Source organism: Brassica napus, chromosome C9 (genome assembly GCF_020379485.1).
Source record: "Brassica napus cultivar Da-Ae chromosome C9, Da-Ae, whole genome shotgun sequence".
NCBI classification, from domain to species: Eukaryota; Viridiplantae; Streptophyta; class Magnoliopsida; order Brassicales; family Brassicaceae; genus Brassica; species Brassica napus.
Genome location: NC_063452.1, coordinates 17,927,129 through 17,953,871, shown reverse-complemented (window position 1 = coordinate 17,953,871; position 26,743 = coordinate 17,927,129). Strand labels below are relative to the sequence as shown.

The 26,743-nt window shown below is 37.8% G+C and overlaps 1 long non-coding RNA gene and 1 pseudogene across 2 annotated transcripts; one reads left to right on the top strand and one right to left on the bottom strand.

Annotated features, from left to right (window-relative positions):
• Positions 1-5,567: 5,567 nt before the first annotated feature.
• On the bottom strand, positions 5,568-8,518 carry LOC106379837 (annotated as a pseudogene).
• A 15,321-nt stretch (positions 8,519-23,839) lies between these two features.
• LOC106379836 lies at positions 23,840-25,969 on the top strand. 2 transcript variants are annotated; one of them, XR_001276190.3, is made up of 4 exons: positions 23,840-25,131; positions 25,210-25,363; positions 25,503-25,575; positions 25,662-25,969. It is a non-coding gene; the product is annotated as an uncharacterized LOC106379836 (long non-coding RNA). The 2 variants fall into 2 exon arrangements; XR_002661475.2 differs by having other exon boundaries at positions 25,210-25,575.
• The last annotated feature ends 774 nt before the right edge of the window (positions 25,970-26,743 follow it).

Sequence of the window (26,743 nt, the reverse complement as noted above, 5' to 3'; positions counted from 1 at the left end):
AACCCCTGTGCCAATCGTTTCCCAGAAGTTCAACAGCTCTGATGTCCAATAAAGACCAGATATCCTCTCCCCTGCACTCAATCCAAATAGTTCGCATAGGTCTGTGAAAGATACCTCAAAGTATACTTTCTGCACTACGAATGACAGAAAACCTTCCTGATGGCTATCATCGGGATGGCTGACGTATGCGGATGCTATGAACTGGCGTACCAACTCCGGATAAGTGGGTTCGTTGAGGTTGCATAGTTGGCCTAGACCCATGTTCTGGAACAGCCCTTCAATGTCTGATTTGATTCCCAATATTGTCATCGTCTCAGGACATGCTAGTTGTGTAGCCGGAACGGCTACCTTCTTCATGTTGTTGTAGTGGGTGGTATCAGACTTATCCCACTTCTTTGGCCTTTGCTTCTCTCGCTGAGACGAACCCTCTTCTTGTGTGTTCTTCTTTGCTGATGTTTTCGTGCGCTTCATTCTCTACAAAATAGAATCATTGCTCTCAACATGGTTATAATCAATTAAGAACTCAAAGAAACATGAAAATGAAAGGCGAAATCGAGTTGTGATAAAAAAAAAACCAAATTGAAAAAAATTCTCAATCCCTAAATCATCTCAAATCCTGTTCCAAACTCGTTGATCACAGACAATTGTGTTCTATTCCATGTTTAAACATCTGTTTCATGCATATTTGATCAAGGAATCAACACGGAAATAAGAAATTCACAAAACCCAAAAAATTGCTCAAGAACACGATTTCAGAATGTGGAGATTCGCGGAGTATACCTGTCTTAGGGTGAAAACGAGTGTAGGAATCAGGTAGAGCTCGAAAAATCAAGGGGAATAGAGCCCAAAATTGTTCAAAACGGATGATTATAGAGAGAGAAAAGGGGGGGGGGCGAATTATAGTGGAAATCGGAGGGGATGAGAGTTCTGAGGTTTTGATCCAAAAAGTTCGGGTTTTGCCTTATAATTCTGTTTCCCGCACACGCATCGATCGATGCGTTTTTGTACAAATACAGATCGATCGATGCGTTTAAAAAAAGGCTCCCGAGATTTTGTTCGATCCATCGATGGGATAATATAATCGATCGATCGTTACGCTTTGGTCCATCTTAGTGATCGATCGATGCGTTTTCGGATATATATCCATCGATCGATCCGTTTATAAAACTTACACAATTTTCCGAGGACATTCCGAGGAACGTTTGAGATTCTCGTTCGATCAATGGGATAATCCAATCGATCGATCACATTGTTACGCTTTGGTCCATCTTAGTGATCGATCGATGCGTTTTTGGATATATATACATCGATCGATCCGTTTATAAAAAAACGTACGAGATTTTCTGAGGACATTCCGAGGAACTCTTGAGAGTCTCGATCGATCGATGGGATAGTCTAATCGATCGATCACATTGTTACGCTTTGGTCCATCTTAATTATCGATCGATGCGTTTTTGGATATATATACATCGATCGATCCGTTTATAAAAAAAAAATTGACGTATTGAAACCCCAAACACTAGTTCCTCGGAATTTCCTCGGAATATTGCGACGGAATTCCGAGGAATAAGAGGGTTTCCTCGGAATTCCCTCGGAATAATCTGAGGAAATTCCGAGGAAATAGGGTTTTTAAACCGAAAACAACGTTTTGCGGTTTGAATAAAGCCTATATAACCCTTATTAAGTGTCTTACGTTCATTATGAAGTCAAAAATTTGTTCCTTACCGTATAATTAACACTTTTCCCATTGTATGAACGAAATCCCACAACATAAGAGAAACACTTATACCTTTTAATGAACGGTAAAGGGAATACTTTCAATTAGTTTTGAAATTTGTTATTTCATGGTTTATGCTCATCTATACAAAGAATCCTCAATGGTATGCATTACAATTGTATAAGAAATGAAATACGGCAAAAAAAAATTGATGTTTTGAAACCCCAAACACTAGTTCCTCGGTATTTCCTCGGAATATTTTCATTTTACCGGGCAAATATTTCACAAAAATTGAAATTAGAATTCCGACGGATAATGTCCGTCGGACCACGAGCCCCTTCTTCTTCCCCATTTCTCTCTTCTTCCTCAGCGCGACTCCTCTCTTCTCTCCGGCGATCTCCCCCTGAAATCCGACGATATCTCCGGCGATCTCCCCCTTCTCTTACACAAATCATGTAAGGACCCTATCCCACTCTCTTAGGTTCTATTTGTTAGGTTTTTGTGTAGTTTTGATAGATTTTTGTTAGGGTGATCGGTTAGGATTGTGATTTGGTTGTATAATAGGTTTAGAATTGTGATTTGGTTGAATAATTTGTTTTGTTGAATTGATTTAGAATTTTTTTATAAATTTTTTTTTATTTTTTTTGTATTTATAAAATCGATTTTTGTATATAAAATCGATTTTTGTATTTTACAAAACGATTTTTCTATATAAATTTGATTTTTTGGATTTTACAAAATATTTTTTGTATATAAATTCGATTTTTTGGATTTTACAAAACATTTTAAATATCTATAAAACTTTTTTGTGATTAAAAACTATTATTTGGGATTTAAAAATATTTTTAATATATATATATATATATATATATATATATATATTATTATTAAAACTATTTTTTGTAATTATTAAACTTTTTTTTATTTATTAAAACTATTTTTTGTAACTATTTTTATATATTTATTAAATATTTTTAATATATATAAATCTTTTTTGTGATTAAATTATTTGGGATTTTGTTTAAAAAAAAAAATTAATTTATATATTTATGTATTTACTAAATATATTTTTTTAATTTACAGGTCTCATGATGATCAGACCCGGCCTCGACAGCGTCGCGGTCGTGGTGGTACGGGGAGCCAGTCTTGGGATTCCAGACATTTTCAGGATTCTCCTTCGCCCCACAGCTCCAACCATACATCTCTCTCTGCTGCACCCGCTCCTGCTTCTCTCGCTCCCGCTGCTGAATCCGCTCCTGTTCCTCCGGGTCCTCCGGGAGTGATGAGTGTTGCGGAGTTGGTTCAACAACCCGGTCGTGACCATCTTCCGTATCTCACTCCGTATCCACATGGACGGGGTCAAACATGGTAATTAAACATTTTTTTTCTTTAAATTTGGATTCATTATTAACCGTTTGTTCTTTTTATTAGGTTCAACCGATCCGGGAACGGGATCAGCGCATGGATCAACCGTATGATGTACTCGGCCCTCGACAGGGGACATCCGACTTTCACTCACTTCCCTACCGACAAGCAGGTTCTGTGGTTTCGTCAGTTTGCGGTAAGTATTCTAATTTTTTACTTATATTTTTAATCTTTAATATAAATTTTCTACTAATTGTGTTTTTTTTTCAGCAAGAGTTCAACTGGAATTCCGATGAGACGCTCTTTATCTATCACCACTTCGTCCATAAAGTTATGGACAACTATGGGAAGCAGATCCACGAGTGGAAGAAGAAGTGGGAAATCAATAAGGTTCGATTTAATTTATTAAACAATTTTTTAATTTATTAAACTATTTTTTAATTTATTAAACTATTTTCTTTTTTTTTATTAAAAGGTCCCAAAGTCGATGAACGACACGATATGGAAGGAGTTGTGTGCGCATTGGGATAAGGAAGAGACGAAATAAACTTCTTCCACCAACTCCACCAACCGCAGGAGCGACCGTAAAGGGAAGGGCATCTACAAGCATAACTTGGGTGCTCAATCTATTGCCACTCTGTGAGATCGCATGGCAAGTTCAACCGCTTTTTCTTCAATTATTTGTGTTTCAGAATTTTAATTTATTGTGCATTTCTTCTAATTTCTAATGTTTCTTTAATTTATGTTTTTTTTCAAGGCGGAAGAAAATGATGGCGAGCCGGTTGATGATCTCGCCCTAATGAGGAGGGCGTATACCAACAAGAAGACCGGCCAGATTGATGACGGTCTTGTGAGGGACATGGTCGACCTGGTCCAAACTCAGGTGGTAGACGAAGTGTCTCAGCTTCAAACCGAGGATGATGCTTCGACGGCTTCGACCAACTTGTCCCGGTTTCGAATCAACGAAATCGTTGAATCCGTAAGTTCTTTTTTTTTTAAAGTTCAATTCATTTATTTCTTGGTTTAAATTTGTAAATTTGGCTATTTTCTATTCAGTCGGTTCCAAAGAAGAAGGGACGTTTGGTCGGTTTGGGTCGTCGCACCCGGTCGGTTCCTCCTTCTTCTGCACCACCGCCCTTTGTTGATCCAGAAGTACTTACGGCTCAGTTGAAGGACAAGGATGATCGCATATCTTTGTTGGAGACCCAGATGGCGGCTCAACAGGCGGGCTATGAGGCACAGAGGAGGCTGAACCAGCAAATGATGGAGATGATGCAGAGGATGTACCCGAACGAGGTGTTCCCGGACGTGCCAGACCCGTAGTTTCTTTTTTTTTCCAAAAACTCGGAATATTTTATTTTTATTTGTGAAACTTTGAATATTAATTAATATGATTTCATTTTTAATTTTAATTTTATTTTTTCGAATTTAAATTTCAAAAATTTTATTTTATAAAAAAAATTAATATTTTTACATTCCGAGGAAATTAATTATATTTTTTACTCGATCGATCGGTGCGTTTTTGGACATAAATCCATCGATCGATCTGTTTATAAAAAACGTTCGGAATATACCGAGGGACACCTTTCTTCGGAATATACCGAGGGACCGGTTCCTCGGAATATACCGAGGGACATGTTCCTCGGAATATACCGAGGGACATGTTCCTCGGAATATACCGAGAGACATGTTCCTCGGAATATACCGAGAGACATGTTCCTAAGAATATTCCGAGGAACATGTCCCTCGGTATATTCTGATCGATCGATGTATATATGTCCAAAAACGCATCGATCGATGAACTTCCGAGGAAATATCCCGACGAAGTTTTCCCTCGGTATATTCCGAGGAGATTTCCGACAAACTAGTGATCCTCGGAATTTCCTCAGAAATTTGTTTCCTCGGAGTTCCGTCGGAAAATTCCGAGGGATTTCCGAGGAAAGAAGAAATTCTGAGGAATTATTTCCGAGGACTTGTTTCGTCGGTATGTCGTCGGAATAACGATATTCCGATGAAATCCCGACGATTTTTACCCTCAGTATCCTTGCTGTTTCTTGTAGTGAGCCACAAGAGTTGGTCTTAGGCCTTGGCTGATAGTATGCTGCAGAGGTGGTACTATTTTTCATGTTTACACTAACCACTTTTACTCTCATTTTGAATGAAAGGTAAAAAATATTTATACCATTAGGGTTAACTAATCTAGACTTATGGTTTAGAGTTGAGGGATGGGGTAGGTTTAGAGTTGAGGGATGGGGTAGAGTTTTTGAAATGTGAAATTTAGGATTCTAATAAATATATATATATAAATACTTAAAAAATATAATTTTTTTAAAAAAATAGTTTCAAACAGAATTTTAAGTTTTCAAAAAGAAAATTTGAAACAAAAAATTGAAAAAAACAAATTCAAAAATTTTTTTTATAAAAATGTTCGAATTTGAAAAAGTGTAATTCGAAAACATAAAAAAAATTATTATTTTTTTTATATTTAAATAATTATTTATTTTATATATATAAAACAAAGGTTTGAGTCTTTTGCCACTTAATGAATAAGATATTTTTGAAAATGTTCCTTTAGTGATACTCTTTCCGTTCTAAAATAGTTTGATGTTTTGGATGAAGACACAAGAATTAAGACATACATATTTTCCTAAAAAGTAACACTAAAAATATAAAATAAATCTAATCCAACCAACCATCGAAAATACTACTATCTCCGTTTCACAATGTAAGTAGTTTAGACTAAAAGCACTAATATTAAGAAAGTTGGTACTTTAAAAAAAATAATATTTAATTAATTAGTTCAACCAATTATAAAAAAATTAATATTATTTGATTGTTTACACTATATCCAATAAATGTAAAAATTATCTAGATATTTAGAAACTACTTACATTTTGAAACAAAAGAATTTTCCTTAAACTACTTACAATAAGAAACAGATGGAGTATAAAACATCATTTGTCACACATTTTTCAATGAACTTTAAACTAATTAAAAAATATCAAACATCATATATTTTGAAGCATCAATAACTCTTCAAAATATCATTTAATATAAAACGGAGGGAGTAGAAAAGATGAATAATGGTACCATGAAAATGGTAAAAATGAAACTTTCTCCAAATTAAATTGGACTTGGTTAACTATTATTCGTTTTTGTTTAGGCGGAACAAACTATTAATAATACAAATAGCAACACACTCGGAGCATGATTAATGAGGGGTTTTTAAGGTGGGTTTCTTTGCGGAAGTTTAAGAGCCGGTTTTTATCCTTTTTAGTTGAAAGTTAAGAGACGGTTTCTTATATTCCACTAAGAACCCTATCCTAAAAACCTTCATTAATCATGCTCTCATAAATAATAGATTAAGAAAGTTATTTTCGCAGAACAGACACTGGTAATACCAGTAGTGGCCCCATCATTGATAGGAATCATATCTTCTTAGTGACTTTGACACTAAGACCATGTTTCATACGGAGAATGACAGAAGGGACTGGTTTAATCTTGTCACCTTTCGTCACCTCAAAGTCATACTTTTGTATTATCTCCACAGCCACTATCTTTATCTGCATTAGAGCCACATGTTTACCCAAGCAAGCTCTCGGACCGGCATTAAAAGCCATGAACTTGTATGAAGGTTCATGTCTTAGACCACCACTGTCTGAAATCCATCTCTCTGGTTTAAAATCCAATGCGTCTTCTCCCCATATAGATCTCATTCTTCCCAATGCATAAATACATATCACGATTTTTGAATTTGCTTCAACTTTGTGCCCACTTGGAAGTACATCTGGCTTTGCAGGAGACTTATGGTTAAAGGGAAGTAGTGGGTAGAGTCTCATTGTTTCGGACAATGCAGCATGTAGATACACGAGCTTCTCTAGATCTGTAGGATCATACTTAGTGTTGATCACTTTCCGGATCTTGGTCAAAACTTGAGGATGCTTAGAAAGAAGCCAAAAGAACCAAGTGAGAACTGAGCTTGTGGTGTCCCTTCCTGCCAACAATAGACTGAAAACAACGTCTCGTATAAACTTATCATTACTCGGTTTCAAGAGCTTATATTTGGTCGTATCCACATTCATATAATACGTTAACACGTCCACTGATTGTTTGCTTTCCCCTCAAGTTCAATACCAAGCCAGCTTTGAAGTCTCCACAAGATCACCGGTTTGAAATATCTATAATAGATAGCTTCTTCTATAATAGATAGCTTCTTCACCTGAAAAAAAAAAAGCTTCTTCACCTGTTTCCACAGCTTCATCGAACAAAACTTCTGGCATCCCAATGGACACTGACATTGGGTCATAACCAGTCATCAAAATCGAAGAAGTATCAAACATGAATCTCTTGAACACATCTTGTAAGTCTATGATAGTTTTTTCATGAGCAGCATTATCAAGACAAGGAATAAGACTTTCCTTTAGCTTAATTGTATTTCTACTTACTAATACTGACAGCTTCAGGAAATCTGGATGATGAAAGATGGCGTGATTTGACTTCCTCAGATTCTCCCACAGCTCCATATCAGCACTTAAGATTCTATCTCCGAGAGCATTGAAGATCTTCTTAGCCTCAGGTCCTTTAGGGTAATTGCCAAAGTTTAAGCTTAGTATGTGATCAATATTCCGTGGGTCGGCTGTGAATAGCATGTGGGTACCACTAAGCCATGGCCCTTCGAAAGAAAAAGTTAGATTGGTGGCCTCGAGAACCTCGACGGAGAAGTCGAAGATACGAGGAATATGGGCGAGCATTCCTGGAAGCATCCCAAAGAGAGGCCAGTTCTTGAGAATAGGCTGGCTCTGAGATTTCTTGAGAAGGAAGGAACAGTTGAATACAAGGAAAGAAATGAATGCTACGAAGACTTCAGGTAAGCCTATCGTCGCCATTTTTAGACTACAGAATTTTGAAGTGTAGGTGTACTATAGTCTTAGTTAAGTTGGTTTGCTATATAACTTAAGTTCAATTAAATGCAGAAGTTTCTTGGAAAATGTTCCTGGCTGACCTAGCTCAACTGACAGGATCGGACCAAATCCCCCAAACTCATTTATTGTTTTGTCTTAAATTGAGTGCCACAAGATCTAGACGACCAGACCCGATTACATGGTTGATCTTTATTTCAATTATATATTTCATATTTCATAGTTTATATGTTATTCATATATTTATGTGTTAAATAATTATTTTTAAAAGCATTTAATATTAAATCTTACAAATTTGGTTAGGTGGACGCACTAAAAGTAGAAACAGAAGAATCCTTCGTTTCATATAGTTACACATACATATGAATATAAGAAGCATAGTCGAAAGAGCTTTTTGCAATATTGACTCAAAACTCAAAGTCAAACCTAAAATTAACTCATGCTTTTCTTGAATTTTTCTTTTGTCCTATTCACCTCACAAGTTCATATAATTCACGAAAATGCCATCAAATTTTTTTTTTTATCCGAAAATGACATTTTTACTCTCTCACCCTCATCATCTTCAAGTAATTACAAGATTGTCATTGTCATCAATACCCCAACCACCATGAACAACCAATTTGAAACTCTTAATGCACCTAAAATTGATTTACACTCTCTCTTTCTCACTTGTTATGAACTAAAAACAACATCTCTTTCACTTTGCCTCCATATTCATCCAAAAAACTCAAGCTTTTGATTCAAAATTTTTTATGGTTGATAGAGCCATTCAGGTATACTATTCTTGGTGGGTTACTTTCGTTTGAGATTCTGGGTGGTTGGAAAAGACTCTGTGTGCTAAGGAAGTCATCTCACTAGTTTAAGGTATGAAATTGAAATTTTTTCCAGATCTGTTCGTGTAGAAGACTTACTCGTAAGTAGTCTGGCTGTAGAAGATATACGGGTAAGTCTTCTGGTCAAACGGATGACTTACTTTTAAGTTGTCATCTTTGTTTGTTAAAAAAAATCTAGAGAACACCCTAGACGACCTACTGATAAGTCGTCTAGGATAAACGGGTTAGTTTTGCATTTGACCGAATTGTGTCAGATATTTGACTTTTTCTGGACAACTTACCAGTAAGTCGTCTCCGGGAAAACAAAAATTTCAATATTTTATTAAAGCTGGACGACTTATCTGTAAGTCGTCTCAGGTTACTTTTGCAATTGGAAATTAAAACTTAAATATTTAACTTTTCCCAGACGACTTACGCGGAAGTCGTCAAGTAAGACGACTTACTTGAAAGTCGTCCAGGCTAAGCAAAGTCGTCCAGGATAAGCAAAGTCGTCCAGATTTATTTCCTAGATTATGGTTAAACCTTGCTTATCTCGGATGACTTTCTACGTCGTCTTCCTGTACGACTTTCAAGTAAGTCGTCTGGGTAAAGTTAAATATTTAAGTTTCTTTTTCGAATTGTAAACTAACCTGAGAAGACTTACAAATAAGTCGTCTAGCTTTAATAAAATATTAAAATTTTTGGTTTCCCGGAGACGACTTACTGGTATGTCGTCTGCGTCAATGTTTAGTAAACTTTCATTTTCTCTATGTTTACTAATGTGTTTTATTTTGAATTTTTGTAGATGATGCGTCAGTTACATGCAGTGTATGGAGAATGGTTGTTGAAAGATTGCCGTTGGGATTTTGTGGTTGATAATGTCAAAGGAGTGAGAATCATTTTTTTGGGGGAAGGTTCGACACATGCTTAACTTCTTGCAATGGCTCAAGAAGATTATAACCTGGACATGAGCACAGAATCTGTGGAGATAACCTACTCATTACCAGCAGAAATGATGCAGGCTCCAGACACCCCTCCTATTCATGTTACAAGTGATAGACAAGTTTGAAACTTGCTCGAGATAACCAAAACGCATGGAGTACGACTTTGTGTATCAAGCCGTAGCAAAGTGGAAACGGTTTCAGAGTTCAGGGAAGAAGATGATGAAGCTGATGAATGTTTTGAAGATGATGATGATGATTTGGTTGAAGATGAAAATCATGATGGGGAGGAAGATGATGGGGAGGAGGATGCTGGTATCTCTATTGTTGCTGAAGTGGACGAGAATGGTGAGGATTACAGTGTTTATGGAAAGTTTGAAGATGAGGATGAGGAAGATGATGATATGTGTTTTGAAGATATAAAAAAGATTGAAGGAGGAAGATCGAATGGTAACAGTATCTATGTCAACCACAGTTTTGTTAGCAAGGATGCATTACTTTCAGAGCTGCGGTTGACAGCAGTGAGGTTTAGGATCTCCTTCAGAATATACAAGTCAACGAAAACTCTCCTTGTGACAACATGTCCGGTTAGTGGTTGTCAATGGAAGGTCAGAGCGAGTGTGAAACATGGGACAAACACGTTTTGGGTAACAAAGTATGTGGAAAAACATACATGCTCAGTGGGAGACCGACTCGCTCAGCAGAGACACTGTACTCCGAAGTATGTTGGTAGGCTTTTCATTGATCGTGGTGGAATCATTGATGGGTTGAATCTGCAACATATCACTGATGCAATGAAGAACATGTTTGGCATGACGCTTGCTTACACCACTTCATACAGAGCACTTTTATATGCACAAACATTGGTGAGAGGATCAGCAGAAGATGGGTATTCGCGTCTGCCATCATATCTTGAGCAAATCTCCTTGGCAAATCCTGATTCTATCACGGCTATAGAACTTGATTCTATCAATAGATTTAAGTATATATTTCTCTCTTTTGGAGCTTCTATCAAAGGTTTTAAGTATCAGAGAAGGGTCATTGTGGTGGATGGGACTCACCTAAGTGGAAAGTATGGAGGTGTTATGTTAGTTGCAGCTGCACAAGATGAGAATTTTCAGATATTTTCATTGGCTTTTGGGATCGTAGATGCTGAAGATGAACCTTCTTGGGAATTATTTTTCACAAAATTGGCTAGTTGTGTGTCTGATGAGCAACCTCTAGTGATAGTCTCCGACCGGCACGCGGCCATTAAAAGTGCTTGTGATAAGGTGTTTCCTTGGGCAACCCGAGGAACATGTTATTATCACCTTCAAGATAACATTGTCAAAAAGTATAAAGGGAAACATCTCTTGTACTTGGTGAAAGGTGCTGCTTATGCTTATACGGTTTCAGATTTTGACCGGTACATGGCTGAGATACGGAGTGCAAACCCGGACCTTGCAACGTATTTGGAGAATGCCGACGTCAGCCTATGGTCAAGGGTTTATTGTCTGGGGGACAGGTACAACATAAAGACAAGCAACATCGCTGAATCTATTAATTCCGCTCTGAATCGAGCTAGAGGATTTCCGGTTCAGTTCCTGTTGGAGTTCATAAGAGTGAAGCTAGGAAAGTGATTTTGGAAAAGGAGAGAAGATGCTTTGAGTCTCCCAACTCAACATAGTCGAGGTGTTGAATACTTGCTTGCTGTTCGATCGGAGATAGCGGATACGATGATGGTACAACCAATTGATGGATGGCGATTCTTTGTGAAAGGTGGCAAAATGGACTGTGTGGTTGAGTTGGAACATGGAAAGTGTGATTGTAGTGTCTATGCAGTGGAGAAAATACCTTGCTCTCATGCTATAGCTGCTGAAATATCTGCTGGTTTGCATATCTCCACACTTGTATGTCCAGTGTACTCAAAGGATTTTCTGTTTGCAGGGTACTCAGAGAATATATATCCTTGTGTTGGACAACAAGTTGAGGAACGCACATGCTTTACTCTGGAAGTAAAGCGTGGTCCGAGAAGACAGAAGAAATCAAGATGGCAATCTTGGTTGGAGCTATCCATGATGAGAGGACGCAAACCCCGGAAGCAACATGATTATAACCTGGATAAAGATTTTTGTTTGGAATGATCACTCTGGCCGTGCTGTTTGCCGTATAAGGAGATTGCTGTGAGGCAGCAAGTTTCCTTGTTCGATCACTCTTTGTACAGCAAAGTGCCAAAGCAGCATCCCTCTTTTCCTGATGTCTAGCATCCTCCTTCTGTAAATCCGAAACAGTGGGTTGATTTTTGTTCAATTGAACAAGGCTCGGTTCTGGAGCTTTATCTTTCGAGGAACTAGCATATGCGGGCACAGCTGCGGGCACAGCTGCGGGCACACCTGGACCCCATTAACACTTTCACTCTGCAATATACAATAATAACCAAAGATCCATTTCAAACAATAATAACCAATGAGTGTTTTCAAAAATGAAACAAAATACATATATAAAATCCATACACTATAAACAAAGCACACATGTTCTGACATACAAGAAACAAAGCAAATGCAACTTTTCAGTTCTTATTCTTAAGACTTTGTCTAGTCAATCTCTTGTTGGGAGCGGATTCGTTACTAACCTCGGGTTCGAGCGTCGGTTTAGATGGGGAGGTAGTGTTTTGAGATGATGTCCCTTTCCGTTTTGTGGTGATACCAACCTTCTTCTCCACAGCTTCCACCCTTTCCGACAGATACTTGATCTCCTTAAGGCACATCCCAAACCCTTCCCTCATGGCATCAGCTATGTCCTTGAACATGGTTTTAATATCCTCTTTGGTCAACCCACCAACAGTCGTAATCACCTCTTCACTAGCCTCTGCAGCTGCCTCTTCACTAGCCTCTGCTGCTGCCTCTTCACCAGCTTCTGCAGGTGCCTCTTTACGAGCCTTCTTCCGAGGTCTTGGACTGTCTTCCTTCACTACCTTTTTCTTCGCTGGACTCACAACCGTTGCTTTTGTATTGACCCAAGTACCGGTGACTTCCCAGCAATCCATGGTCCACTTCCACGGTTTATTCACAAACATGAGTTTAATTATGTTCTCTGCGGGCGTGTCCTCAACATCAAACTCCCATTTTGGAAACATTTGACCAATGTCCTTCTGAACAAAGTTGATCACCCTAGTCTGCAGTAAATAGAAGATATGAACTTAGATATTTGACAGATTAAGAAAGATAGAAAGAAAAAACTTCGCAGACGACTTATAATTAAGTCGTCTGGAAAGTCTTCCAGTTGGACGACTTAGTAGACGACTTATAATTAAGTTGTCTGGAAAGTCTTCCAGCTGGAAGACTTTCCACACGACTTAATTATAAGTCTTCTACTAAGTCGTCCAGTTGGAAGACTTATCAGATGACTTAATCATAAGTCTTCTGCGAAGTCGTCCAGATTGAAGTAAATACTTGACTGAGGATAGCCTCTTTAAACTGTCTGCGTCCTTTGCCACACTTGTAAGCCAGTATCGGTGGAGACGAATTGTTTGGGAGAGGATTACCAAAAGTAGCACCCAATTCCGGAAGACCTGTGTACACCCAGACCTGGAGAGCTTGCGCAAACCCATTAATAGTGTAACAAGCTGAAATATCTATGCCCTTCAAAGAGTCCATCAGCACCTTAAACGCGACTCTCCCCCATGGATAATTCTCAAACTATTCTAGCTCCATCACTAGCCTTGCCAGACTAACCCGTGTAGGGGTTGAATACTTTTTCCCTTCAATGTATCCAGTGAAGATGGCAAGGTATGCGAGCCGCTTGCGATCATCCCGAGACCACCCTTCGCATCTCTCAAGTGCTGCTATTATTTCCTGAGTAGATGGCCCAGCTTCGACATGAACTCCCAACATCTCCCAAAAAGAAGTCAACTCCTTTGTAACAGCAGAGTGGGGTCTCTCAAGGTCCTCGATGTATTCGCAGTTTAGACCAGTGAGGTTTTCAAACTCTAACAGTGAAAACCTCACAGGTTGTGGACCAACAAGACTCCACAGCTCATACTTCTTCTTTATGTCCAGCTGGAAACCGAGCATGTAGTGAACCAGCCTTGAAGCCCAATCAAATCCCAGCTCTTGGAACTTGATGAAAACTCCCAACTTCGACTCCTTCAGCTCTTCATATTCGTCATCATGAAGAGCTTTCTTTAAAGCAGCATGCAACGTCCAAGAAGTATGATACGAAATGCTATGCACTGCGGGGGGTTCTTCCCCTAATGTATATATCCTACGGGGGAGTTCTGGCATCTACATTTTTTTTTGCCTGCAAAACAATCAAAGACAACCATCTCAAACAATCAAAGACTTATAATTAAGTCGTCTGGCAAGTTTTCCAGCTGAAAGACTTATAATTAAGTCGTCTGGAAAGTCTTCCAGCTGGAAGACTTTCCAGGCGACTTAATTATAAGTCTTCCAAGACTTCCAGTTTTATGTTCATCTTTTCCTCAATCAATCACTCGACAGTAAGAGATATAACTTACCGGCGGCGGAGTACAACGAGACGCCTCTGAGAGAATGCGCGCTAGGGTTTCCTCTCGAATCTTTAATAGAGGAAGCGGCTGTGAGAATGGTGGTGAGAACGACGGTGATAACGGCGGAGAGATAACCGGCGGTGAGAACGATGGATTAGAGAGAATCGACGAAAATCGCATTCGAAATCGCCTTTGAGAGAAACGGCGTTAGGGTTTTCTGATTTTCGCGAAACAGTGAATAAAAAAAACCTTTATATATGGCCGGTAAATAATCCGGTTTGGTTTAAAAATACATTGTAAAATTAAAGGTTCGGTCCGGTTTGGACGATTTACTAGTAAGTCGTCTGTTGAATACTGTACATCAGACGAGTTACTAGTAAGTCGTCCCAGACCCTAAATTTAACCCCTAAACTAAATTGACTAAATTAACTAACTAACCACGTTATAAAGCCGTAGTTCTACTTAAATAGTGTTTACTATACACCGAAATAAACACAATTAGGTAAATTTTAAATTTTTCAAAAAAATATTTACGCATTCCAAAATCTAACCCTAATAAAACATACAATACTACAACATATGTTGGCAAAACCTAAACAAAAGAATATCATGACTCACTATTTTCACTCATCTATGTTGAAAACAATTAAATTTTGTTATATCTTAATTTATATCTCTTAAAACATATGTTAATTACATGATTTCAATTTTTCACTTATCAAAATATTTTTTACAAAAATTTTAAATTATTTTTAAGTAGAATTAGACCAGACGACTTTCCAGTGAGTCGTCTGGACAGATGGCTTACGAGGGTTTGAAACGTAAAAAAAATTCGGTTTTTTTGTTTATTCACAAGGGGCTGGTTGTAATTTCAATAGCCTTTTAGGTTACTTTTGATTTTGATTCAAGTTTGGGTTTACCTTTGTGTTTGAAATCAAGTTGTGAGTCATATTTGGCAATTTTCCCTAGTAGAAAAGTAACAATGCATATATCAAACTTGGTAATATTTCTTTTCATAATTGTTGCCCGCTCTCCCAATTCTTAATTACCCGATGGTTAATTTGATTGCAGACAATTGTGCATCATGTAATACAGGCGAAGTCACATGCAAATCCAATACAGAACCACTACGAGAAACAACTTCATTCAGAAAGGAATTGCAGGGGAAGCTAATCCCTCACAAATCGTTAGTTCAAATAAACATCACTCGCAATTTTCTCGCAAATTTGCGATAGAACTAAATCCGTTGCAACTTTGCGAGCGATTTAGTTCTCTCACAAATTTGTAAGGAAACTAATTCCTTCGTAAATTTGCGAAGATACTATAATTTTGCGAATCCCTTGCAAATATGTTTTTAATTTTCAAAAAAATATTAAATAATAATAATAATAAAATTTTAATAAAAGAAATTGTAATAAAATATATTTTGATTTTTTAGAAATAAAATTTAATCCGAAATTCATTAAAAAGATAAAATACAAAATAATATTAAAAGAAACTAAATATTTTCTAAAACCAAACCCTAACCAACACCTAAAATACAAAACCTAACCGAAACACCAAACGTCCTCATAGCCTTCATCTTGACAGTTGCACGGTAAAGTTCCTAGAAGGCACGGCAAAAACATGAAAATAAACAAAAGTTTCAAAACAAGATACTTCAACACATTTAATATTAGATAAATGGTGGAAGTGTTTTAGTGTGAAAAGTTACCGAGGTGAGAGGATTGCTGGGAACCTGAATCATGACACACTTTTCCTCACTCATAGACTTTAGCTGCAGAAATAGACAAGTCATACCAGTAATGTTTTCCATAATAATGGTTAAGACTGTAAACTAAAAAATTCACATTATCAAGTGTTTTGGTCGCTTCGTCCAGGAATATATGACAAACTCTTTTCAGAAACTCCACTGAAAGGCTTCATGGTAACACCACCATATTCATTATATCTCTCATCAAATTTGAGAATGAATATTAAATCTTGCGAACTAAATTATCACTAGTCCAGTCTGGATTTGAGCTTTGGTATAAGTGGTTTACATGGTGTGTCGTAACAAATGGTCGGTCCACCATCTGGCATTAGTCGAAGGTATTTCAAACTCGGGTTAGACAGTGTGGTACACTTTCGGGTTTGTCCACTTTGTAGCAGTAAGTGTGATGTGCCCCGGTTCGTGGATCAATCCATTGGAACCAACCAACATGGAAGCAGTAAAGATATATGTTCATTGTTTGACTCATATCTTCCAAAACTCGAGGCTTCTACGCATGAAATCACTTGGACAATGTTCTCAACTCAATTACAGAACTCCTCGAACAAGAATCAGATCAAATGGAGTTCAGATGAAAGAGTTATGCAATTTACAAAACCGGTGATCTTCAGTTCTCGCGAATTTGGGCCGTACGAATCGTCAAGCCCACGTCTTGATCCTTACGACCAGAAAGACCAGAACAACCAGAATGAACCTGGACAGTAGTCGAAGGGTCTCCTTGACCAGTCCACCTCAAACTCAGCAACTTTGACTCATTTATTATTTTCTAGTCAAATTTCTCATTTCCTAGATGTGTGATTCCCACAAATAATTATGTCTTTCTTTGACCATATCTAGTATAAATATCTAAACTCTTTTATGAATAAAATCAATCTATGTTTTTGAGTTTATTTTCGTTTCTTCTCTGAGTGAGTGAGAGAGTTCTTTAGCTAGTTCATTGGTGTGAACTGGCTTGTTGATTTGGTGGTCAACCAATTCATCTTTGTGTGTTGTTTGGTAGTTAGCCAACACATTCATTCTTTCTTAGGTGGTTAGCCTTAGATCGTGGGTATATCAAGAGTCATTCTGCATCTCTTGATGATCCTTTCAATCCATCTCAGTTCCAGAAGTGCCATTGCCTTCTCGGATGATATCCAACACCCATCTAAAGTGATACTTCCCGATTTAGGGCGTATCAAGTGGTATCAGAGCCACTTTGGCTTGTTTGTTTTCATTTCATCTTTTCATCTTCTCATCTCTCCACGATTTTCTTTTCTTATTTCTTGGATCCGGGTTGTTCCTTTACTCCCTTGTGATCGCCTATTATTTAAAAAAAATATATATCGATAAAAAAAAAGTAAAGTTATGGCTTGAATCACTTCTGAAGAGAAATCCAGGGGGAGTGGTGGAAGAGAAACCCTGCTGGCTGAAGAGAAACTCATCCTTAGGACAGTTTAGGCGGATCCATATCAAAAATCTCTTCATCTTTCTTTATCTTTTTTTTTCCCACAAAAGTTTGTTTTGGGTTTTGATTGCTGAATTTTGACTGCCTATCATCCTTTGAACCAGTGGAAAGAACTCTGAGTGATCACCTAAAAAAAACGTGAGCTAAAGACTTTGACAGTGTGAGGATTTTTATTTGCTAACTCTTTTGTTAAGTGTTTTCAGGATGTTTTGACTTCTCAAGAAATCAAAAACCACAACAAGACGTTTACTTTCCTTTTAAAACCGTGTTAGAAAAAGAGCAAATAATTTTTGGAAATAAGAAACAGCTTGCGTCTAATGGGTTTGATTTTGTGCAGAAACAAAGAAACCAAAGGAAGAGACAAAACAAGTTCGATGATGATGAGAAGTGGGTCAGAAGTGGTGATCGTCCCTTCACCAAAGCTAAGAGAAGCAACTGTGATGTGTTTGATCAGAATGAGCTTCAGACTTATGTCAGCTTGAAGAAGATGTTGCATAAGGCAATTCATGCTATCCGGCAACTCAAAAAGAAGGGAAACACAAACACTTCTCCTTCACCGAAACAGAAAAGTAATTTTTCTTCTCTTTCAAATTCTGATTTGAAAACTAATGTGTTGTCTTCTGATAGAAGCAAAGCTGTGAAACCCACAAGCAAAGCTCATTCAACCAGGTGCTTCAAATGTCATAGGATCGGTCATTATCCTAACAAGTGTCAAAAGCAAAGACCATTGGTGACTTTGAAGAATGAGAATGTTGAAACCGAGCCAATTTTCGATGACTTCACATATGAGCCAATGGAGGGGTTAGATAAAGAACAAATTCGTGGTCATCAAGCCAACCAAGAAGAATCATCTTCCATTCAAAAAACGGCCCGAACTCAAGGTGAGCATTGTGCTGATTATGGTTGTTTTGCTTATAATCCTTTTCCTTTTAATGTTTCAGATTTGAGGAAAAATCTTTTTGAAGAGGAAGGGAATGATGTGCCCCGGTTCATTATGGTTCTTTTTGATAACTAAATTATCACTTGGCCAGTCTGGATTTGAGCTTTGGTATTAGTGGTTTACATGGTGTGTCGTAACATATGGTCGGTCCACCATCTAGCATTAGTCGAAGGTATTTCAAATTCGGGTTAGACGGTGTGGTACACTTTCTGGTTTGTCAACTTTGTAGCAGTAAGTGTGATGTACCCCGGTTCGTGGATCAGTCCATTGGAACCAACCAGCATGGAAGCAGTAAAGATATATGTTCATTGTTTGACTCATATCTTCTAAACCTCGAGGCTTCTACGCATGAAATCACTTGAAGAATGTTCTCAACTCAATTACGGAACTCCTCGAACAAGAATCAGATCAAATGGAGTTCAGATGAAAGAGTTATGTAATTTACAAAACTGGTGATCTTCAGTTCTCGCGAATTTTGGCTGTACGGATCGTCAAGCCCACGTCTTGATCCTTACCACCATGGACCAGAATGACCAGAATGAACCTGGACAGTAGTCTAAGGGTCTCCTTGACCAGTCCACCTCAAACTCAGCAACTTTGACTCATTTATTATTTTCTACTCAAATTTGTCATTTCCTAGATGTGTGATTCCCACAAATAATTATGTCTTTCTTTGACCACATCAAGTATAAATAGCTAAACTCTTTTATGAATAAAATCAATCTATCTTTTTGAGTTTATTTTCGTTTTTTCTCTGAGTGAGAGAGAGAGTTATTTAGCTAGTTCATTGGTGTGAACCAGCTTGTTGATTTGGTGGTCAGCCAATTCATCTTTGTGTGTTGTTTGGTGGTTAGCCAACACATTCATTCTTTCTTAGGTGGTTAGCCTTAGATCGTGGGTATATCAAGAGCCATTCCGCATCTCTTGACGATCCTTTCAATCCATCTTAGTTTCAGAAGTACCATTGCCTTCTCGGATGATATCCAACACCCAGCTAAAGTGTTCCTTCCCGATTTAGAGCGTATCAAGTGGTATCAAAGCCACTTTGGCTGGTTTGTTTTCATTTCATCTTTTCATCTTCTCATCTCTCCACGATTTTCTTTTCGTGTTTCTTGGATCCGGGTTGTTCCTTTACTCCCTTGTGATCGCCTATTATTTAAAAAAATATATATATATATCGATAAAAAAAAAGTAAAGTTTTGGCTTGAATCACTTCTGAAGAGAAATCCAGGAGGAGTGGTGGAAGTGAAACCCTGTTGGCTGAAGAGAAACCCAGCCTTAGGACAGTTAAGGCAGATCCATATCAAAAATCTCTTCATATTTCTTTATCTTTTTTTTCCCGCAAAAGTTTGTTTTGGGTTTTGATTGCTTAATTTTGACTTCCTATCATCATTTGAGCCAGTAGAAAGAACTCTGAGTGATCACCTAAAAAAAACGTGAGCTTAAACACTTTGAGAGTGTGAGGATTTTTATTTGCTAACTCTTTTGTTAAGTGTTTTCAGGATGTTTTGACTTCTCAAGAAATCAAAACCACAACAAGATCTTTACTTTCCTTTTAAAACCGTGTTAGAAAAAGAGCGAATGATTTTTGGAAGTAAGAAACAATTTGCTTCTAATGGGTTTGATTTTGTGCAGAAACAAAGAAACCAAAAGAAGAGACAAAACAAGTTCGATGATGATGAGAAGTGGGTCAGAAGTGGTGATCGTCCCTTCACCAAAGCCAGGAGAAGCAACTGTAATGAGTTTGATCAGAATGAGCTTCAGACTTATGTCAGCTTGGAGAAGATGTTGCATAAGGCAATTCATGCTATCCGGCAACTCAAAAAGAAGGGAAACACCAACACTTCTCCTTCACCAAAACAGCAAAGTAATTTTTCTTCTCTTTCAAATTCTGATTTGAAAACTAATGTGTTGTCTTCTGATAGAAGCAAAGCAGTGAAACCCACAAGCAAAGTTTGTTCAACCAGGTGCTTCAAATGTCATAGGATCGGTTATTATGCTAACAAGTGTCAAAAGCAAAGACCGTTGGTGACTTTGGAGAATGAGAACGTTGAAACCGAGCCAGAAAAGGAAGACCCATTGCCAATTTTCGATGACTTCACATATGAGCCAATGGAGGGGCTAGATGAAGAACAAATTCATGGTCATCAAGCCAACCAAGAAGAATAATCTTCCATTCAAAAAATGGACCCAAATCAAAGTGAGCATTGTGCTGATTATGGTTCTTTTGCTTATAATCATTTTCCTTTTAATGTTTCAGATTTGAAGACAAATATTTTTGAAGAGGAAGGGAATGATGTGCCCCGGTTCGTGGATCAGTCCATTGGAACCAACCAGCATGGAAGTAGTAAAGATATATGTTCATTGTTTGACTCATATCTTCCAAAACCCGAGGCTTCTATGCATGAAATCCCTTGGGGAATGTTCTCAACTCAATTACGGAACTCCTCGAACAATAATCAGATCAAATGAAGTTCAGATGAAAGAGTTATGGAATTTACAAAACCGTTGATCTTGGGCCGTACGGATCTTCAAGCCCACGTCTTGATCCTTACCACCATGGACCAGAACGACCAGAATGAACCTGGACAGCAGTCGAAGGGTCACCTTGACCAGTCCACCTCAAACTCAGTAACTTTGACTCATTTATTATTTTCTAGTCAAATTTATCATTTCCTAGATGTGTGATTCCCACAAATAATTATGTCTTTCTTTGACCACATCTAGTATAAATATGTAAACTCTTTTATGAATAAAATCAATCTATGTTTCTGAGTTTATTTTCGTTTCTTCTCTGAGTGAGAAAGAGAGTTCTTTAGCTAGTTCATTTGTGTGAACCGGCTTGTTGATTTGGTGGTAAGCCAATTCATTTTTGTGTGTTGTTTTGTGGTTAGCCAACACATTCATTCTTTCTTAGGAGTTAGCCTTAGATCGTGGGTATATCAAGAGCCATTCCGCATCTCTTGACCATCCTTTCAATCCATCTCAGTTCCAGAAGTGCCATTTCCTTCTCGGATCATATCCAACACCCAGCTAAAGTGATCCTTCCCGATTTAGGGCGTATCAAGTGGTATCAGAGCCACTTTGGCTGGTTTGTTTTCTTTCATCTTTCATCTTCTCATCTCTCCACGTTTTTCTTTTCTTATTTCTTGGATCCGGGCTGTTCCTTTACTCCCTTATGATCGCCTATTATAAAAAAAAATCGATAAAAAAAGTAAAGTTTTGGCTTGAATCACTTCTGAAGAGAAATCCAGGGGGAGTGGTGGAAGAGAAACCTTGCTAGCTGGAGAGGAACCCAGCCTTAGGACAGTTAAGGCAGATCCATATCAAAAATCTTTTGTTTTGCCCGGTGCGCTACTCAAGGGCGCATCATTCCCTCTCTCTTCAAAAGGATTTGCCCTCAAATCCATTTTACCTTAATCAAAAGAAAATGAATCAGACAAAAAAATTTTTTAAAACAAGTAAAATTCATTGAAGGATAAATTTGGAGAGAAACTTCCTTGGAGTTTTGAAGTCGTTTTCATCAAGTAATTCCAAGTCCTTTGGCGTCCATCATTGCTTGCTCTCCCTGGGAAATGATCATGTTTATCATGTTCATTCAAAACAACTAGAGAAACCACATCAAATCTGATAAAGAAATAATCAAAGGGTTTCTCTATCCTTAAGACATCAAAAACAGGATCCAAACTCTTAGGATAATCATCAAGCATGTGGGCAAGCATCAAGCAAGTAAACTGATCACTAAAAACTGGTTTATCAATTTTAAAATTAGGCCAAGCTGTGAAACGGTCAGGGAAAGAAAGAGACAATGCCAAATCTGAAAATTTCTCATCATGAACGAAATCAAATTGATTCTTTGGCCTAAGTAATTTTGGTTCATGCATTTTTCTACACCAAATCTCTTCCAAATCACAACTTAAGTAAAACAATTCATGAAAAGGTTTAAGCAAAAAGTTTTTCAACCAAGTAAAGTTGTGTTTTCTTTTGGAAATTCTCGGATTCAAAACGTTTTCATGATGAACAGAGACAATCAACCCATGATCCTTACAGTGATTTTGGTTTGGACAGGAGGTTGACTGAGGAAACACTTTTGGTTCATGGAGGACCGGTTTTGGCTCAGGCCGCTTCTTTCTTGGGCTTGAATCTCCTTTAGAAGTCTGGTACTCGCGGATAGACGGGATGAAGAACCTCCGGTTTGGAAGATTCATAACTCCTTCCTCCATGAAGGTTTTCAAGTGATTCCAAGCTTCAGTGAATTTTTGGTGAGTTGGCTTTCCAGGGAAATTGGATTCATGACAAAAGACCTTTTGAATGTTGAGATATCCATTTTGGATTGAATCTCTGTCGCTGGCATCTCCAAGGTAGCCGGTTTGGACAACAAAGCTTCTCCAAATCTCAGGCTGTTGGGCATGGTCAATGCTTTCATTTCTCAGAGGCTGAACCTGTCTTTCCTGGATACTCAAAACAAACACTAAAAGACCAGGATCAAATGTGCAAGACAAATACTTGTTCAAATCAAAAATCAAGATATCTCTTCCAAGAACAAGTAGCACACATTTCAGCTTGTCAAGATGCACATCAAAGTAGACATTACAGACAAGAATTTTATCAAGATATGCAACAATAGTATTCATTTTCAAGACGTGCATATCCTGCTCAACATCTGAACACACAAGCTTAAGTTCAGATTGAGAATCAACTATCAAAGACTCAAGATGTTTTTCAAAGAAAGTGTTGTAAACCACAATATCATCAAGGCTCAAAACAACACAATTATCAAGAATTGATCTCAGAAAATGCCATGTTTTATCACTTTCAAAACAAACAAGATCAAACTGCAAAACAAAATCACAAATACCAAGATCACAAAAATCAGTTTCGGTTTCAAGTGATTTATGTTCCAGAAAATTTTTAATCAAAAGATCGTCCAAGGCACAAGAGGATGCAATCACATTATCAGTGATCAGTGCATGTTTATAAGAACTCAGATCAAAGGCATTCTTTTTGAAAACAAACGAATCAAAAGATTTTCTAGCACAAAAATCAATTTGTTTCAAATTTAGCTCAAGAGATTTTTCAAAACGATCAATGCCTTTGCTATGCTTTAAGAACTGATCAAAACTCAAGATTATTCCAGAATTGATGCCATTGTCTTTTTGAAAACGTTGTTGATCAAGAAGTTCATCAGGTTCAAAGATTTTAAAAGAATTAATCATGCTTTCAAAAATATATTTTGAAACACAAAAATCTTTCACCTTTTCAAGACCAAAACGAATCACATCAAGAGATATATGATGTGCCTCGGTTCGTGGATCAGTCCATTGGAACCAACCAGCATGGAAGCAGTAAAGATATATGTTCATTTTTTTACTCATATCTTCCAAAACTCGAGGCTTCTGCGCATGAAGTCACTTGGATAATGTTCTCAACTCAATTACGGAACTCCTCGAACAAGAATCAGATCAAATGGAGTTCAGATGCAAGAGTTATCTAATTTACAAAACCGGTGATCTTCAGTTCTCGCAAATTTGGGCCGTACGGATCGTCAAGCCCACGTCTTGATCCTTACCACCATGGACCAGAACGACCAGAATGAACCTGGACAGTAGTCGAAGGGTCTCCTTGACCAGTCCACAGTGGCGGATGCAGAAACAAATTTAATAGGGGGCACACAAAAAATTTGATTGTATTTTGTTTTTGAGTTGGGGGCACTTATATACAATATATAGCATTTGTTAAAGAAAATTTAAAAGTTAGTCGGGGGCACTTGCCCTCGTACGTTATGCTCTCCGTCCGCCACTGCCAGTCCACCTCAAACTCAGCAACTTTGACTCATTTATTATTTTCTAGTCAAATTTCTCATTTCCTAGATGTGTGATTCCCACAAATAATTATGTCTTTCTTTGACCACATCTAGTATAAATATGTAAACTCTTTTATGAATAAAATCAATCTATGTTTTTGAGTTTATTTTCGTTTCTTCTCTGACTGAGAGAGAGTTCTTTAGCTAGTTCATTGGTGTGAACCTGCTTGTTGATTTGGTGGTCAGCCAATTCATCTTTGTGTGTTGTTTGGTGGTTAGCAAATACATTAATTCTTTCTTAGGAGTTAGCCTTAGATCGTGGGTATATCAAGAGCCATTCCGCATCTCTTGACGATCCTTTCAATCCATCTCAGTTCCAGAAGTGTCATTGCTTTCTCGGATCATATCCAACGCCCAGCTAAAATGATCCTTCCCCGATTTAGGGCTTATCAAGTGGTATCAGAGCCACTTTGGCTGGTTTGTTTTCTTTCATCTTTCATCTTCTCATCTCTCCACATTTTTCTTTTCTTATTTCTTGGATCCGGGCTGTTCCTTTACTCCCTTGTGATCGCCTATTATAAAAAAAAAAATCGATTAAAAAAAAGTTTTGGCTTGAATCACTTCTGAAGAGAAATCCAGGAGGAGTGGTGGAAGAGAAACCCTGCTGGCTAAAGAGAAACCCAGCCTTAGGACAGTTAAGGCAAATCCATAAAAATCTTTTGTTTTGCCCGGTGCGCTACTCAAGGGCGCATCATTCCCTCTCTCTTTAAAAGGATTTGTCCTCAAATCCATTTTACCTTAATCAAAAGAAAATGAATCAGACAAAAAGACACTGGGAATACATCAGCAGCTTCACTTTTTAGAGGCTACGCAAAGGTTGAACGTTTGACCATGGCTGATCACAACGAGTTTATCATCACTACTCCATCTCAGGTTGTACAACTAGCTTTAAAATTTGTTAGTCCTGCATTTTTGAACTTGGTATGTGATTCTAATATTCAAAGTATGTAGGAGATTGACTTCGTTTGCCTGCACCGGGAAGGTCAACGGCATCGAGATGGACTAAGGGTGGTGTTAAGTTTCTTGCTCCAAGTGTACCAAGAAACAGCAGTGGACTGTCTCATCCTTTACCTACGTGCACTACTAATGTTGTTGGTGTCCTCCGGTATGTATCATTCAGTAACATTTTATTATCAATCACTTGCACCAAAAGTCCACACACGCAGATATACCCTTTGATTTTAAATGCATGTTTGCTGACTGATATCATGTGGAGATGACCATTGCTAATGATACTGCTGAAGGTCTATTTGATGGTTTTGATTGGGAAATGACAAAACTTACATAAAATCAGTGCCTGTGAAGCTGGTTCTGTTGGTACGTCAATTTCAGCGCATATCATTATCCACCAGTTTGCTCTGAATATGTTCTAATATACTTCCAACCAATCATTGATCACTTAGGTTGGAGAGTTTGTGAACTCATAGGAAACTCAGGTCCCCCCATTTTTTGCAGACATGCAGGAAGCACCGACTACTGGAGCAGCTCCAAGTGGTGCCGACAATAAGAAGCCTCCAGCTGGAGCAGCTTCCAAGATGGCCAAGAAAGCATGGATGGCATAGGTTAAGATAATAAGAGCTCTGGATGCAGTATTTCCTCTTTAAATAATGCTAACACATCAGTGTTTCTTTACAATTTTAGTTTTGTTATCCCCCTCTGGAGCTATGTTTGGTTCGGACAATCTTTATAAAATTTAAGTTCTTTTTTAAAACAAAATCTGTCTAAGTTTAAATTAGTCGATATATTACTCATGTCATTTAACTACTCAGGATTAGTTTTTTTGTTTGTTTTTTTGTCTAGGATCCATTACTTAGGATTAGTTTAAAGTACGCGACACTCAAATTCTACTTCAAATAAAAAGGGGTTTAAGGGTCAACTATCAGATAACATAAGTACCTGTCCTAGTGCACTACAAGAAAACATCGGTATTCTGACGGACATTCCGACGGAAAATGAAATCCTCGGAAGAGAAACCCAAAATTTGGGTTTCCTCGGAATTTCCTCGGAATATACCGACGGAATTCCGAGGAAACATCAATCCGTCGGAATATTCCGAGGAAATTCCGACGAACTAGTGATCGATCGATGCGTTTTTGGACATATACCCATCGATCGATCACATTTTTAAGCTTTGGTCCATCTTAGTGATCGATCGATGCGTTTTTGGACATAAATACATCGATCGATCCGTTTATAAAAAAACATTCGAGATTTTGAAACCCCAAACACTAGTTCCTCAGAATTTCCTCGGAATATTCTGAGGAAATTCCGAGGAACACTTGATATCCTTGATCGATCGATGGGATAATCTCATCGATCGATCACATTGTTACGCTTTGGTCCATCTTAGTGATCGATCGATGCGTTTTTGGACATAAATACATCGATTGATCCGTTTATAAAAAAACATTCGAGATTTTGAAACCCCAAACACTAGTTCTTCAGAATTTCCTCGGAATATTCCGAGGAAATTCCGAGGAACACT